The sequence below is a fragment of the Petromyzon marinus genome, chromosome 21, assembly GCF_048934315.1.
Source record: "Petromyzon marinus isolate PM22_M1 ecotype Great Lakes invasive population chromosome 21, UKy_Petmar_22M1.pri1.0, whole genome shotgun sequence".
NCBI classification, from domain to species: Eukaryota; Metazoa; Chordata; class Hyperoartia; order Petromyzontiformes; family Petromyzontidae; genus Petromyzon; species Petromyzon marinus.
Genome location: NC_133687.1, coordinates 9,908,386 through 9,924,933, shown reverse-complemented (window position 1 = coordinate 9,924,933; position 16,548 = coordinate 9,908,386). Strand labels below are relative to the sequence as shown.

The 16,548-nt window shown below is 52.3% G+C and overlaps 1 protein-coding gene across 2 annotated transcripts in view; it reads right to left on the bottom strand.

Moving 5' to 3' along the window:
- The window catches only part of LOC116944419 (uncharacterized), a 177,028-nt gene that overhangs the window by 85,300 nt on the left and 75,180 nt on the right, over window positions 1–16,548 (bottom strand). For both annotated transcript variants that reach the window (XM_076068541.1, XM_076068542.1), the window contains exon 2: window positions 9,354–9,527. The gene's annotated coding sequence lies outside the window, so the exon portion shown is untranslated. The remainder of the gene's footprint in view (window positions 1–9,353; window positions 9,528–16,548) is intronic.

Genomic DNA, 16,548 nt, shown 5'->3' with positions numbered 1-16,548 from the left:
ATACAATTGGTATAGTGGCGGAGTTGTGACAATGTAGAGTTTTGTTTGTCTGCTTAATGTAGGTTACCCCGCACTCAATTCCGCAGCGGCCCTGTCTTTTTAACCGTTATTCATGCCACTCATTTGAATGCCCTTTGATGTTCTGCACCTACCACCCCCACTCCGTTTTCTGCCAATCACCGGCAGCAGCGCCCACTTCACAGAGATGGGTAGAAGAACAAAGTGTTTTGGTTGGTTGTTTTGGTTGGTTATGAGAGTCAGGTTAGAATCCAAAGTTTTTTTTTTAAGCTTTTTTTTAAATATTTCAATGTTTTTAAAACTGATGACGTTCTTATTGGTACTGCACAGTCTGGATTTTGTTTTTGTGTAGCCGGGTTGATGTTTTGAAACAGCGTACAAATAAACATAAACTACGCTTGAAATTGACAGTATTTGCTGAATGGGGTGTTTGACAGAAGCTTCCTTCACTCTGCTGTCCGGATACGGAACTGCCTCCCTGAACACATTGTCGGCGAAATCATCGATTCTGGTCTCCAGGCCTTCAAATGCGTCTTTGAGCTGCAGTGAACCAATGATTACGCCGATTGGGTGTACTAACGTCTGATATGGCTGATGTTCACAATTGCACTCAATAAACAAAATCGAGTACGTACAATTTTGATTTAAAGCTTTCGTGACTGCAGGGATTCATATTATTGGTTCCCTTCCACGTGACTTTACCGAAAGAACCAAGAATAAGAGTACGTACAGTTTCACTGGGAATGACCTCTAAACTAAAAACGGGTTTATTGTACTATGGAAGTACAATACAATAGAGTTATATTTGAATTCCACTGGAGGCCTAACTTTTCTATGCGGCCATTTTGTTTTTGGTGGTGGAGACAACAATACCCTGGACTGGACAGGACTCTCATCTTCAAGCCAGGCAATTAATCGTGGGTGTGTACCATGAATCTTTTGTTTCAAATACAGCAACATCGTATACTTACCATTGTCAAACGTTATAGCAACTGAGTTGGTATTTTGTTGATATTTACCAGTGGAATTTAATTAATGTAATTTAATGTTTATTGTTATCAATAATATAGGGCCCTATTGTTTTTTTTTAATTGATATGTCCCCCCTTATTCAATTTATAACTCTTCTAGATCTGCCTGTGAATTTCAGCATCGTACATATTGTATGTATGTATTTTGAACTTCTAATGAGTGTTGAGAAAATAAAGTGGACAAAGTACTTGAAGAGTTGATGGCCAATGGCTGAGACTGGTGAAGGAGGGATGACACAAGAAGAGGATAACCACAACGGAGGAGATGCAGCGATTGGGATCGGCTCGTGTACGGCAGCGATGTAGATCATGGTGTCGCAAGATCACAATGGTAGGTGTCAATACGAGAGGTTGTCAACTGTCGTGATGAATATACTACTGGATGATGATGCTAATGATGATGATGATGGTGAATTGTCTTCACACAAAGCTATGGCCTCATGCTGTCAAAGTTCATCGTCACCCAGCATACCCACCTGTACAAGAAACACATCTCTCAACATCGTTTTCCACATCTCACTGTCCCTTTCAGCTGAGCTCTGAATTATTTCTCTCCTGATCATTTAATGCTTCTGGTCACTTTCAATGTACAAATACGTTTTTATTCCAATCCCTCTCTCCCCAGATCACCGAAGCTAAACAGTGATTTGTCTGTTTCACCACCATTAAATCTCAGTGGGTCTCTCTGTTACTCTAATTTTATCTCTCCAGGTTGCCTCTCTATTTCTGCCTTACTCTAGCATTACGTATCACGTCTCTCTCCGTTTGTCCGTGTCCCCCAATTATTATTTCTCCATATCCCCCACAACAGCATCTGCCTGATTCTCTCTGCTCAATCCCTCCCTCCTTCCACACACAAGAATACAAAGCTCCCCCGTGTAGCCGACACAGGCTGTCGGGGCAAGTGCTGTTAGCGAGCACCTATGAAGGCCGGCATGGCACACAAGAGGGTGGGCGGTAGGGTGGTGAGAACCAAGCCCAGCCACCTTTGTCTTCCCTTGCTGATGTTTACACTTCCCCCCTCCCCAGTAACCATGGAACGTTGAGCCAACGTTGTGCCACTACCACAAAACACAAAGACAAAAGATCTCCCGTACATCCAACACAGACGATTGGGGCAAATGCTGTTAGCGAGCACCTATAACGGCCGGGACGGTGCATTAGTGTGGGGTGGTATGGCCAGCACCACGCCTGGTTGCTCACTACCACACACACACACACGAGCGCACACATGCACACACACGCCAAGCCGTGCCTTTGTTGTGTATCTTTACAATTGGCCTTCTCCCCCCCCCCCCCCCACCCAGTAGACTGCGTGGTTGTGTTCTCGCAAAAGAGGTATTATTTGTGTTCTCCGCTCCCTTTCAATCGCGAGACAAAGGCAGGCATAGCCGCGGAACCACGAGGCTTTTAGCAATGACTACGCGAGCACTTGCGCGAGAGTGACGGAGAGAGAATGGGGCGAGAGCCAGAGAGAGAGGAAAGAAGGGGGGGGGGGGGAAATCACTTTGTTGCTTGGTGAGACGGGAGAGGAGGAGGAAAAGAAGAAGAAGACAGAGAGGTTGCGTCGCTGTTGACGGAGTTGCCGATTGTGTCGGCGGTTGCGGGTTGCCGTCACCGAGGAGTATGCAACACCGTTGCTGCGACCGGTTTGCTGCTCTCGATGCAGATTCTTCGGCCAGCAAACGTGCCAAGCGTTGGCCCAACACGTTGGCACGCGGTTGGGCCCATTGGCCCAACGTTGGCTCGACGTTCCATGTTTACCGGCAAGGTTGCCGATTCCTGGAGCCGCCCCCACCACCCAACCCCCTTCCTGCCCCTCCCCCCCCACGAGAATCACCGCATCCCATAATGTGAAACAAAATCCGTAAAAAATATTACATACGAAGCAGTATTATCAGCTTTCGATTACTTGGTCGAGCGGTAGTGCGTTTGCCGCTGGTCGCAGAGGTTTCTGCGGTTCAAGGCCAGAGGCCACCCCCGGTTAACGTTGCCTCTCAGTGGACACTAATAACAAAATATTCCAGTGACGTCGTTTGAAGAAGAAAACACATTCGAAGGCCATTGTGTTCTGGGGTCACGGTCCAAATTTCAAAAGTACATGCAAATTACTTAATTGGGTAAAAACCACAATCGTAACATTGCCCCTTGCTGTGAAGCTACTGCAGACCGTAATCATCTGTGAAACAGAAGATTACATATTAACTCGTGCTACGTTAATCATTGCCGGTGTATATTATTTCTACTAAATCAAAACCGTAACTTTCTGCTACACTGGTATATATAGATGTGTGTAAAAAGGCTCGTCGATGAATATAATCTGAAACTCTAAGAGCGGACGAGTTTGAAAACGGGAGACGTTTCGAACGGTCGATGCGTAAACCAGTTCACCTTCGCCGAACAATGACGTCGCTAGGCCAAGAACGCGCTCAGGTGGTGCCAGGCGGACCGTTACGTCGCGGGCATCGTGGGAAGTGGCGGCCTTCATCCAACAGTGGCTTGACCACGGCTCATTGATGACGACGACGATGTTGATGATGATGATGATGCACCGAATAAAGTCATCGGAGGACAAAGTCGGGCGAGTGCACGCCGGAGCTGCCGGTCGCGCAACCGAATCGCCCCCTCGAAGTCGCCTGCAACTTCAACCGTCGCCCCGCGGCCGCTTTGTCCACGTCCGAGCGAGCGGTTGAGCGGCGAGGAAATTGGAGCGGCACCGTACACGGTTGCCGCCGACCCGACCGTAGTTTGCCAATCGCGTCGCGCGGGCGATGAGACGCGTCGCCGCCACGAGTCGCAGAAAGTGGGTCGATGCTTGAAGGTGTCTCTACAACCGGTTGGGAGGTAGCGAGCTGGAAGAGCGAGTCACTAAATCATGTACGGGGGGGGGAGGGGGGGGTGGGGGGTCCCGGTCCGGTTGGATCTACCATGCACGTGTCAGCCCAAACAAGAGATCAACTGGAAACTATCTGTCGGAGAGGCACAGCGGGTACAGCACGACAGTGCAGGGGGTCGCGCAGCTAGGGCAGCTATTGACGGCGCAACCGTGGTGAAAACGTGAAATGAAGAGGCGGAGGAGAGAGCAGAGCGAAGTGCGGGAGGCGCACTGTCTACCAACGGGGCAGCGTCTTGTTTCACGCACCCTCGATGTTTCACAACGCAATTAGTGCACTTGTTTTACTTGCATCCAAAACGATGTTATCTATCAAAGATTCCACGGCGCTTACTCTCGTTGTGCCGACCTTTTTTTTGTTTTGTTTCTCTCTCGCGAAGAGCTACCCAAGCTTGACCTGGCCGTCGTCCCACGGCTGTGGTCCAGGCGCACGATGCCTCCGCATTGGCCACCCTGGATGGTGCCAATCAATCCCGGCTTTTCCCCCCCCCCCTTTTGTTTTAAACCAAACCCTCGCGGCGGAGTGCGTGGTGCTTCGAGACGAAGGGAGTGGGAGGGGGGCGCGGGGTCGGATGGGATGAAGGGAGCTTGACCCAGGGACCCTGCCCTTGGGCAGAGAACTCGAGGAGGAGGAGGATAGAGGAGGGAGGGTGGGAGTGGGGGGGGGAGGAGGGACGAGGATGGAGGAAGGATGAGGAGAGGAGGCGGAGAGGAGATGAGGATGGAGATTTTAGTTCAACCCACGCCAAATCAATGCCGCAAGCGCTTACTGGGGTGGACATCCGGAGCGCCCTCAGTAGCGTCAATCCAAATCCGAGACGAGGACTGCCGTGATCAGCTGTTTGCGTGCGTTAACCCCGCAGTCCCCCCACCCCCCCCCCGAGTCTGCTGGCACCACAGCGTGCCGTACTCGCGTTGATCAACTCTCCTCTCTGATGTCTGGTAACGTCTAAAACGAGACGAGCGGCCGCACAAAGTGGCGTGGATTACAGAACAAATAAGAATAAGTGCCGCTGGAGTTGTCGATGATAATATAATTAATTGGTAACATAGCACTGTGTTGCTGGGGCTATCATTCGCGCGGTGCAATGACGTCACGAGATCTTCATACGTTCACTTTGAAAGGCGACAACCCACCGCCTTACGCTGTGCAGCAAGTAGGTCGTGAGCCTCACCCTGCAGAGCTGCGAACATCTCCTGCTAAATTCACCAGGGGGCTTCTGTCCGGGCGCGCGCGTAGCTAAACTGTCGGGCATTAGAATGAGAATGACGCTCGAAGTAAAAGGATAACAATCACTCCTGTTATTTCTATAAACAAATGTAGAAAGTAGCCGAGGAATCTGTTTAACAACAAAAATGTACGAGGAATTTTTATGCAGTCCTAATTAAAACCTATTCTCTGGCAGGTGGCTCCCGTTCTAGAGCGAGCGGTGCCTATTGGATATGTGTGAAAAAGAGCTTCATGGGTCATCGGTTTCCTCAAATATAAATAAATATTCTGATTCTGCCTTGCGGTCAGAAGGTGGTAAGTTCGAATCCTGGTCGGGGGTTCAATCAGCCATCATCCCCCCGGTGTCAATAAAATAAGTACTACTTTGTGGGGAAGTCAACAGTGGTTGTCCTTATGGATGGACTCTTCCCCGTCATGGGAATGAGGAATTTTCACGAGTGAATTCGAAATCGAATATTACGATTTCGAATTCTTTTCTTACTAAAATCTTAACGGAGTTGTATAGCACAATCTAAACAACATTGAAAATTCGCAGGGAATTTACAGACATCCCTGAGCAATTCCCTTCGGAATTCTGACAAGAATCCTGGAGAAATCCTTGGCAAGTCTTAGCGCATCGTTTTTGAAGAAGTGCTAAATTTGTGCTAAATTTGTCACGGTCAGAGTTCCGAAGAGAGAAAAAACACAGAGCCTCAATCAATCCTACGGAGAATTGCAAATTCCAAAGCATCCTTCTTTACAGGATATTTTTAAGATGCCACGGGAATATAGATTTCTTTTCCTTTCTCGGCAACTGTGTACACAGGACCCTGCAACGTATCTCATCGCGCTCGTTAGAGGGAATCCGGGACCAGGAATGCCGTTCGGTATTCCTGGTCGCGTGGAATCTTGAGAGGCCTACGGTAGCCTCCTCTGCTCGGCCAAAACACAAAGGCCTTTCTCGTTAAGTGCTCGGGGCCTGGCGGTGACGGTGGTAGTGGTGGCGGCCGGTGGTGGTGTGGAGGGGGCAAGGATTGTGGGGAAGAAAGGGGAGCAACTGAAGGAAGGGAATGAGGCGGGGGGGGGAGGGGCAGGGACGGCGGGGATGGGGGAGAGCGAGGGCCGGCCCTCTATAGCCGGGGACTAGAATCTCGTTTGAAGTTAAAAGTAAATAAATATTTGGACTTAACCCCGCTTCGAGGGGTTGCCTATCCAGTGTCCCTCATTAAACAGTCTTTCAGCCGAGCCACTCCGGCCACGTAAAAGTTACGCTCACTTAAACGACAAATTTTCACCAGGGGCGGCGGCTGTAACACGGCACCTTGGAGGAGCGTCTAGGAACAATGTTATTTAAGTCGAGGCGAAACTCGAGACCGACCGCCACGGCCGCGCACGGGAAGCGCCGGGATCGCTGGAAAACAGAGATCGAGACGACGGCGCGGAGGCTTCGAAAAGCAAAAAAAATAAAAGGACACAATTTTGATTCAGTTGTGGCGGTCGTGTTGGTGGTGGGGTGATTTGTTGTTGTGTTGTCTGCTTGTCGGTTTGTATGGGACGAGGCAACGCAGAGATGTCATTATTTCCATTTCGGCTTGAGATCATCGTTCCGTGGTGGGGGGCGGGCGGGGGCGGGCGGGGGCGGGCGGCGGGGGGGGGGGCACAGCTGTTTTGTAGTAATAAGAGTTAAAGGCGCAGCCCTGACATGTCTCACTCGCGCCACTGCCAGCAGAGGAGACAGAGAGTGAGCCCTCCCGCTTAAGGAGTTTGTGGTCTACTCTTCCACGTCTCGGAAGAGGTGGGAAGGGTGGGGAGTGGTGGGTACCCACACTTGACGCCGCCACCACGCACTGTGGCGTAACCCTTTTGTGGCCTCTGGGTAGACAAAGACTGAGAGGGGGGATTTGAGAAACTCATCCCACCGTCTCAACTGCTGCGCTAGGAGATGGAATGGAACCGACGACCTCTGGATTGCGGGTGCGCCAACCTTTACACCTCTGAGGCAGTATCCCCCAGAGATATCGGATTTAGATTGATACGATGGAATAATGATCAGGTTCTGTATGATTTCATTTCGGGTTCCAACGGTGCATCGATTCGTCGATTCTCAAGGTCACGACGGACGCATGGAATCGCGCGAGCACCCAATGTTCCCTCGATTCGCACACACCACGCCGTACGTAAATGGGTTCGACCTGACCCCTGCATCCACTCACAATGCATTTGGATCGTCCATTGGGAGGGATCACTGCACGCAGTTTGAATCAATGGAAGTGTACAAGTGCCGATATGAAACGTGCGTTCCCTCCAGCTCATGTTCACTGACACACACTCATACAAAGACAAAGACCCCCCCCCCCCGTATAACCTTAACTGACTTTTGTGGCAAGTGCCGTGAGAGAGCACCTATGAAGACCGGCACGGCACACGAAGGGGGTGGGTGGCAAGCACCACACCCAGCCGCCTTTGTCTCCCCAGTGGCGATGTTTACACATCGCACCAGGTACTCAGTTTTTGAGGCTGAGTCGACCTAGGGCAGGGCCAGAACCAGCTCAGATAATCGTCACCGGTGTTGACCCGTGAGCGAGAAATCTAACCCGGGTTCGCCAGGTTCGTAGCGCAGCGCGCTAACCGCTACACCACCTCTCCCTACGAGACACGCACACGTACACACACACACACATACACGCGGGGCGCGTGCACCACATGCAAACACACGTGCGCGCGCGCACACACACACACACACTCTCACACACGAGCTGGCTCACTCTGGCCATTGTTTGCACAGGTGCTGCATTGTCGGGAGGTGAGACCTAACCCTGGAAACGCAAACCACTTGTCCCCAGCACTTAGATGCCGGCCCGGGGACAATAAAATCCATCTGTTATCCACCCCACGCCACGCCAATGATGACGGCGTTGCGGCCGTTAAGAACCGAGAGCCGCCAAACGTCGGCACCCATCACCCCCCCCGCCCCGCCCCCTCTCTCTCTGCGCTTCCCCATTAAGTGGCGGCTCCGTCCACGTAACCCACCAGGCCCGGGCATCTTGTCCCTCTCGTCCGTCCGTCTGAGTGCCGACGCTGCCGCTCACGGCGGCACGGCGGTGAGCACGCCGTGAACCCCTGCGGGCCCCGGAGTTCGAGTCACCGCTCACGGCCACCAACACCGGCGACGATTGTCTGAACCGGTGCCCCTCCCCACCCCCCCCAGGTCGACTCGGCCTCAAGTGAATACCTGGAGCGGTGTGCAGTAAACATCGCAAAGGCGGCCGGGTTGTGGTGCCGGACACCCACCCCACTCGTGTGCCACAGTGCCGGCCTTCATTAGCTGCTGCTACTCGCTAACAACACTTGCCCACAACAATTCTGTTACAGGCTACACAGAGGGGGGGGGGGGGGATCTTTGGTTTGGCGGAGCGGTAAGCGCAGAGTTCGATCCCCGCTCACGTCCAACACCAAGTGATGATTAATCCGAACCGGCCCTGAACCTTGACCTCGGTCGACTCAGCCTCCAATGGGTACCCCGTGCGTGTGCGACGTGTAAAACATCGCCACTGGGGGGGGGGGGGGGGGGGAGACAAAGGCAGCTGGGCGTGGGTGCTGGCCCACCTACCCCCTCGTGTGTCACAGTGCCAGCCTTGCACAGGTGCTGCTACTGGCTAACAGCACTTGCCCCCAACAGTCTGTTACAGGCCACACGGGGGGGGGGGGGGGGGGGTCTCGGTCTTGTGTTGTCACATCGGGAGCGGTGGCGCAGTAGTTAGCGCACTGCGCTGTGAAGCTGGCGACACGCGTTCGATTCCCGACCACAACCGTCACTTGGGGCCAACGTGGTGTCAACGTGGTGCCAACGTGGCGCCAACGTCGGGCCAACGTTGGAACAATGAGGTGCCAACGTTCGGATAACGTGGTGCCAACGTGGTGCCAACGTGGTGCCAACGTTGGGCCAACGTGGTGCCAACGTTGAGCCATCGTCGTTACAACGTGGTGCCAACGTTGGGTCAACGTAGTGCCAACGTGGTGCCAAAGTTGGGCCAACGTGGTGCCAACGTGGGGGCCAACGTCCCATGCTGAACCGGGTCGCTCTACCGCTGGACCACCTGGCGGGATGCTGTCGATGTCGTCATCAAGTAGAACAACGACGAGGCGCGACGGGACGAAGCCGTGACGAAGCCGTGACTCCGGTGGGCCTTCGCCGCACTCACCTGAGTGACGAACGAGGTGGTGGCGGCAGCGGTGGGGGTGGGGGGGGCGGCTTGGAGGACCGTCAGAGGATGGGCTCACGCACGTCGTTCAGAGCTCGTCGCCGCGAGACGGCATCCCGACATCGGAGGGGAGCGCGGAAAGGGAGGATCTGTGACGCGTGGGGCACCCGCACCCTGCGTGGCACACACACACACGTGGGGGTGGGGAGGGGGGGGGTGGCACAAAACACAAAGAGATGGAGCGCGACGTCGATCCACTGCCAGCTATTGGAAGAAGAGAAATAATGGCGCGACCCGAGATATCTCGAGGCGCCGCACAGAAACCAACCACGCGAGAGAGAAGAGAGACAGAGATGGGCCATCGCTGCGACGAGAGAGGCGCACGCTTGTGTGGTTACTTCGTAGAAATATTCGTCACACGGTTGCTTGGCGGACGCCGCGGAATGAGACGCGTCCCAGAGGGCGCGCGGCGAGGAGATGGAGTGCAGGCGCTGGCTGGATTATTATGATCATCATCGTCATCATCATCATTATTGTGACATTGTTGCAAGATTGTGAGTGGTGGCGGCGGTGGCTTTTGGTGGGGAAGGCCTTCATCCAGCAGTGGATTGAACGTGGCCGCCGACTGATAAAGGCCTCGTCGGGAGAGAGCGGGAGGCAGCCGGCCGGGCCATCGGCCGAGGAGCAGAGGAGCGTCTCGAGTCTCCACTCGAAATGGGTCAACAGGGAGCCGGCAGCACGGACGGCAGAGAGAGAGAGAGGGGGGAGGGGGGGTGGTGGTGGAGAAGGGAGTTCCAAAACAAAGAGGGACCCTGCCACTAAGTGGGGGTTGACCGCATCGCCGTGTGGGCAGCCGGGCAGTGTTGTTGCAGAGCGTCACCAGTCCTATGGGACCTGGTGACCAGAGTTCGGGACGAACGTCACGTCGGCCTTCATTCGGCGCTGCTAGCTAACACCACTTGCCCCTACAATCTGTTCGAGGCTATACACTGGAGGATTGTTGTTGTTGTTGCAGCAATACGTCGTGGTTGACGGTCATTGCGGGTAGACGTATCGCTGCTGTGTTGGTGGGTCGGTAGGGCTCCCAAGTAGGGAGGTCGTGAGTTCAAAATTCCAACCAGGGTCAACTTGGCGTTTACATCATAGCCATCGTCATCATCGTCGTTATCGTCGTTATCGTCGCCATCCCCTCCCCTCCCTCCTCCTGGGGTCCGTAATCTCAGCAGCACACTGGTAAAGCTGCGCCCGACGGGGCAAGCGGTCGGTGGGGTGGGGGGGGAGAAAGTCAATAGTGAGATTGTAGCGTTAAAGAATGTCTGATCTCTGCCATAGGAATGTGGAATGTCAGGTTCTGGCCCAGGACTGTCAACGCAGGGCAGTCCGAGCCAATGCTCGGACGAGTGAGTGTCGAGTCCATTGAGCAATTTTACTTTTTTTCAAATGAAAATTTTTTTTTGGGACATTTTGTATCCGTGCCGATCTTATCGCGCGAGACTGTCAAAGGAAGGCGTTTTGTGTTGCCACAATTCGACAGATTGTTTGGTGCTGCTACCGCTGCTGCTGCACTGCCAGTGGTGTACGAGCACAGTTAACGTGCACAACTCGATAGATTCGCCAAACACACTGCTCCAACAGAAGAAAAAACACAAGAGCTGACGTTCCGGGCTATGGCCCTTCTTCTGCGCTATGAAGAAGGACCATTCCAAAAAAAAAGTCGCCTCTGTATATTTTTTTATATACTGTGGTGCAGCGCTTATTGGCCAACGTGTTCAGTGCTTTCCGCGCGTGTGAGTTGCGTGTTTTTTTTTAAGTTTCGTTTGCCCTTCCCCCGGCACCTCCGACGAGCACGGTCGACTACGTACGGTGGTGCGAAAGAAGTTTTCAACGCGCGTGCGCTGCCAGAGAGAAGCATCGCGCTTGCCTGCGGTAGTTCGAGAGTCGGGGGCGATGTTTGCACACACGTGGGGGGGTGGGGGGGGTGTTCAGCGACCCGCGATGCGCCTGATCGGTTGGTTCGACTCTCATCCTCTTCATCCGAACCGACACCTCAACGACCGTTTGCGCCCTACCGAAAAAAAAAATGGCTCCTCCAAGTCGCGCAGAGTGTATCAATAGCGCGGCGGCCCATTTTACCCGTGACATCTGTACCGCTGACACTCGCAGCAGACATCGCGATCCCAGCAGCAGTACCATGCTGATGACAGCGATTGCGTCGACGCTGAGACTACTGCCGCATCTCGCACGGATCGCTGCCGCGTAGCGGACACGGGGTGTCCAACAGCTCCGTGTAGCCTGGCGCACCTCCGGTTGGCCACGTGCGGTGCAAAATAAGCTCCAACATGAGTGCACGCGTGCGAGGCCGCATTGGTAATGCATGTAGGTTACCCTTTAATCGCAAGCCCCCTTTTGACAACAGTTTTGTTGGCCAATGCCAAGGGTTTGTGATGCAGCGGTCAAGACATTGGGCCCGTGAAACGTCGGTCCTTCTGCACAACTTGCACCGATGACCGGCGCGGTGATTGAAGTGTGGTCGAACGAGATCGAAACCTCCGTGGCTTATGTAGAGCGTGGGGAGGCGTTCGTCCAGCAGTGGACTGACGAAGGCTGTATATCAACGAGCAAAGGTATGTGTTGGGAAACGGCTTGCTGAAGTCAAAAGTATTTCCCGTTTTACTGAGCCCATGGTGGTAATTCCACATTCCCATTTTGGTGGCGAGTGTGTCCATCGGACAACCATTGCAGTCGACTTCACCCACAAATTGATACTAATTTTACCGACCCCGGAGTTGATGATCGTTATGCGTTTCGTATTTCCCTACCGCAAGAGCCAGCGGTCAGCTCTATTGATTTATTCAGAACTCACCGTTTCCCTGTAGCTCACCAGGGGTCAGTCACCTCCCTATCTCTCTTCTATCGCTACAACCATGGTCCCCATTCTCCGTGAGCTTCGCTTGTCGATTCCTCCAGCCGTGTTGGGGACTCGGTCTACCAGACCACTGACTGTTGCGTCGCATCGACCCCACTCTGTTCAACCACCACCACCACCAGACTGCAGATCACAACAACACACCCACCCACCCATATACACCTTCACTCACCCAGTCACTCACTCAGCCAGTCACTCAACCACCCATTCATCACAATGTAGGTTACAATATTTATCTGTGTGCTTCTTCACTCGCACTATTCCACTTTGAAATTTCCTATTCATCATCTCTTTCCAAAGCTATTATTAATAGCCTTACTCAATGCAAGCAACGTTATCAACTCTGTCCTATTACAACCTCGATTAGTGCTGTTTGTAGCTGGCCGCTTGATGTTTTGGGCCTTTCGCATTTGGCCTCTTCTCTACCAAATGTTTCGCCAAAACGAATAAGCAAACAGATCCCTAGAAGCGGCGTTCTGGAAAATATGGAGGGAGGAATTAAGCCCCTGCAGTAATTAAAATACTGTGTAAATACAAGTAGCGCATTGTGAGCGGCAATGCGGTGGCGAACGTGGTTACGTGGTCACGTGGCTACGTGGTCACGTGCTTGCGGGCGTGACCTCCTGTCCGCTGTTTACCCAGACCGCGTCCCACATCACGGCCGAAGGTTAAAGTCACTCCAGCCAATGCGAGCAGCAGGGTCGGGGCAGGCACCACGACAAAACACCCCTATCAGAAAGTGGCGCGGCCCGTATGGCCTCAATGGGGGCTGCCGTAGACCAGTGTTCTGTAGACCAGATGAGGCATCGGTGTGAGGGCCGCCGCACATTTGAAACCGTTGGAGGTTTGACAGCAGCACGATGATGATGATGGGTTTAGGGGGGGGTCATTCTTTGTATAATGTCGGGGGCCTCACGTCAGGGGCCATACTAAAGGCCACCAGGGACTGCCAGGAACCCGCGGGTCCTTGGAATGAAGAACACCGCAGTCGAACGAGCAGGTCCAATTGACGGGTCAAATGGACTGTTCCAATATTTCAAGAGGGGATTATCGTACTTTTCTCCATTGTCGCCACTTATTTGTTTCAAATTTTTATTCGGAGATTCATATTCTTGGGATCTTGCGGTAAAGTCACGTGGACAGGTTCAAAGAAAATAACAAAATTTGCAAAAAAAGACAGTAGTTTTTTGTTATATTTTTTAAAAAGAAAATAACAAAAACTACTGTAGTTTTTAGTTATTTTTTTGTTATTTTCTTTGAACCTATCCACGTGACTTTACCGCAAGATCCCAAGAATATGAATTCCTGCAGTCACGAAAGCTTCAAGTCAAGATTTATTCGGAGATTGCTTCGCAGAGCCTCGCGTTATCACGCTGCGGTGAACGACTGGAAATTGATCGTCACATATAGACCTGCCCGCATCTGCAACCGCAACACGGTGTTCAACCACAGACCTCGCGGAGTAATATTACATTTGACTCGAACACCAATTGAGTGACAACTGAACCTTGTGGCGGGACCCCGGGGTCCCGAATAAACGGAAGTCAAAATCGTAATTAATAAATGTATTTATTTTTTGGTGACTCCGTCCCACCGCGCACATAAACGCCGCGACCCATCTGGCGCGGGGATCATTCTGTTGTCACGTCGTGTCGTCCAAGGCGAGGACGAATGCGCAGAAGAAACAAAACTTTAAAACTTTGATTAGCGCATCGAGTCGAGCTCGTCGAGAGGAATAGATTGCCGTGTCTTCCGCCTTCAACAGACATAAAATGACGTCGCAACGCAGTTTGCGCGAGAGCCGGGGGCTTATGGGACCCCGGGGTCCCGCCATAAGGTTCAACTGTGCAATGGGAGCTGGAGGAAACATTTTACGGTCCAGTGAAGCCGTGCGGTATGGACTGCGGCACTTTTACAAAACTAAATGTTTGTATTTTTACTCGTGGAGGCACGGAGCACGAGTTCTACTCATATTTTAATTGAAACCATAATGCTCCGTGACAACGCGAAAAAAAGGAATTTGGGTACATGTTTAAATTCAGCTGAACAGCAGCAAACACAAACACCTCCCCCCCCCCCGTATAGCTTGTAACAGACTGTTGAGGCAAGTGCTGTTAGCGAGTAGCAGCGCCCATGAAGGTTACCGGCACTTTGGCACACGAGGGGGTGGGTGGGTGGCCAACAACCACGCCCGCACACGCACACAACAAGTTGCACGTGCAGAATTGAACCCACAACTCCACAGCAGTGGTTCTCAGAGTGCGGTCCCCGGAACCACCAGTGGGTGGGTCTGCGGTGGTCCTTCCAGACATTGAACCCACAACTCTACAGCAGTGTTTCTCATAGTGCGGTCCCCGGTACCACCAGCGGGTGGGTCTGTGGTGGTCCTTCCAGACATTGAACCCACAACTCTACAGCAGTGGTTCTCATAGTGCGGTCCCCGGTACCACCAGCGGGTGGGTCTGTGGTGGTCCTTCCAGACATTGAACCCACAACTCTACAGCAGTGGTTCTCATAGTGCGGTCCCCGGTACCACCAGCGGGTGGGTCTGCGGTGGTCCGTCCAGACATTGAAACTCTACAGCAGTGGTTCTCAGAGGGCGGACCTCGGTACCACCAGTGGGTGGGTCTGCGGTGGTCCTTCCAGACATCGAACCCACAACTCCACAGCAGTGGTTCTCATAGTGCGGTCCCCGGTACCACCAGTGGGTGGGGTCTGCGGTGGTCCTTCCAGACATTGAACCCACAACTCTACAGCAGTGGTTCTCAGAGTGCGGTCCCCGGAACTTCCAGTGGGTGGGGTCTGCGGTGGTCCTTCCAGACATTGAACCCACAACTCTACAGCAGTGGTTCTCAGAGTGCGGTCCCCGGAACCACCAGTGGGTGGGGTCTGCGGTGGTCCTTCCAGACATTGAACCCACAACTCTACAGCAGTTTCCCTTCAACGTGACTTTACCGAAAGAACCAAGAATATGAATCACTGCAGTTACGAAAGCTTTAAATCAACATTCTACAGCAGTGGTTGTCAGAGTGCGGACCTCAGTACCACCAGTGGGTGGGTCTGCGGTGGTCCTTCCAGACATTAATTGACATTTGACTTTTGATATTTAATTTAAAAATGAAGTTAGGTAAACTACCCGGTTAAAGCTTGAAAAATAAGAATAGGTGTTACCCTTTTTGGCAATACAACAGGCGTTAAGATACGGTTTGTCCTTTGGCGTTCTCTGGTCTGACACTGGTGGTGAGACGAGCCCATAAAGAAGGCTGTCTCTGGTGTAGGCCAATCGGTTTAAAAGACAATGCCTATATAATAATGATCAGAGCATGTTTGTTTGCATGTTCACCATAAGCACGTGTGGTTAATGCAGACTTGATTCCTGTTTGGTGTTTGAACATCTTAACACCTCCTGTTCTATAGCCAGAAAGAGCAAAACCGATACTTATTTTTCACACTTTGCTCCTGGCAAAAAGGTCCCATGATACCCGGTTTATACTACCCAAACTCTGAGATCTAAATGCCCCCCCCCCTCCCACCACTCACTTAAAATAAAAACTCATAGCTGCATTTAACAAAACAAAAATATGTTCCGGTAATTTAATAACTTTGTACTACTCGGAGGGGGGGGGGGGGGTGGTCCGTGGAAATGTTTGCATCAGCTGAGTGGTCCGTGGGCCACAAACAAGTCGGAGAAACATCGCCGCTACACAAGTGGTTCTTCCTAACCTTGGGTGCACGCAACCCCCACCCCCCCCCGGAGGTGCGAGATGCCCTTTCTGGGGGTGCGAGACATGGCCAGATTTTGTTTTTTAGAAGGTCAATAATCGAAACACAAGTTAAGCAAGGGCACATAAGTACAACTTACTTTGTTTCATCAAACCTCACGTATTTATTACCGTTACATACGTTGTTTTAGCGATTGAGAAGCAATGGGCTGTAAGGCTGCAGTTAACGGTTAAGAACCACTGCTCTATGCCACTGGGCTCTAATAACCTTTTCCACTGCACACCCAACCGGCACATGCACTCCTCAGTCAGCCTATAGGTCCATTGTCATCATCATCATCATGATATCTGTGCAGTAGTATACGCCAGTAATACCGGCAAAAGATCTTGGCACACGTACCAATTCCTGCTACCTGAATGCAGATGCCGATTCCCGAAATATCAGGGGTCAAACCCAAACAGGTGGCAAAGCCCAGCAAATAAACACGTGTGTGTGTGCGTGCGTGTGCAATGCTTGGACGCTGCTTAAACACTGACGTTTTAATAT